The sequence below is a fragment of the Lycium ferocissimum genome, unplaced genomic scaffold (assembly GCF_029784015.1).
Source record: "Lycium ferocissimum isolate CSIRO_LF1 unplaced genomic scaffold, AGI_CSIRO_Lferr_CH_V1 ctg10842, whole genome shotgun sequence".
In the NCBI taxonomy this organism is placed as follows: Eukaryota; Viridiplantae; Streptophyta; class Magnoliopsida; order Solanales; family Solanaceae; genus Lycium; species Lycium ferocissimum.
Window position 1 is genome coordinate 14,105 of NW_026713523.1, and position 1,216 is coordinate 15,320.

The window sequence follows — 1,216 nt, forward strand, 5'->3', positions numbered from 1 at the left end:
TGAGCGTGCTATATATGGCCTCAGCCTATGTCTGAGTGTGCTATATAACATATGGCCTCAGCTTATGTTATGGATCATTCAAAGTGAGACATGATAGTGGTAATGATTATGGTAGTGATGATGATCCTTATTATCTGAATGAACCTATCAAATAAACAAATTCCAAAGATTCTATTCTTAGACAGTGTAGGGATATTCGTATCCTTGACCTCTTAAGTCCCGAAGGGGGCACCCATAAGTTGTGCGATTTCATAATGTTGTCTAATTCCCGAAGGGGACATTCATAAGGTTTTCTCTTTCCTATGCATTTTACATTTGATTTTGAGTCTCGAAGGAGACAAATGAAAAGGGGAAGAAGTTCCCATTTTTAAGAAAAAGGGAAGAAGTTCCTGTTTTGAACTAAAAGTTGCTCCGAAGGGAGTCTTTTGATGGTTTCCAAGATTTTTATGCATTTTCATATTTACATACATGCACGACATCATTTCATGGGGAAGGAAAAGGGCAAAGGCGTTATATACGCAAATAGTTGATCGTACGTAATGATAATTATGATGCCGAAGCTATTATGCTATTATGCTGATAATTATGATGCATTATTATATATATATATATATATATATATATATATATATATATATATATATATATATATATATATGTATGTATACACATATATATGTATCGTGTATATATATACATACACATACATATATATGTGTATACAACATATATATATATATATATATATATATATATATATATATATATATATATATATATATATATATATATATATATATATATATATATATATATACATACTCATGATGCATTAAAAGTTCATATGCACATACATGTTTATCGTTGTTAGTTACGGTACGCATTAAGTCGATTTACCCATTTATCGTTCGAGCTTAGATACATTGCTTCAGTTCCGCCTTGCATATTCGTTACATTATCCGTACTAACTCCCCTATCGTTCGGGGGGCTGCGTTCATGCCCGCAGGTACAGATAGAGAGGCGTAACGACCCAGCTCGGTAGGACTTTCCCCCCATTGTTGTCGGTACGCTCCACTTGATCCGGAGCTACGGTCCATTTTGGGTAAGCTATTTTGAGACGTTTGTCTATATATCATATAGGGGTATGGCGGGGCCCTGTGCCATCCTTTCTACAACTTTCTAATCCTTTTGAGGTCTGTGGACAGTGGTACGTAGT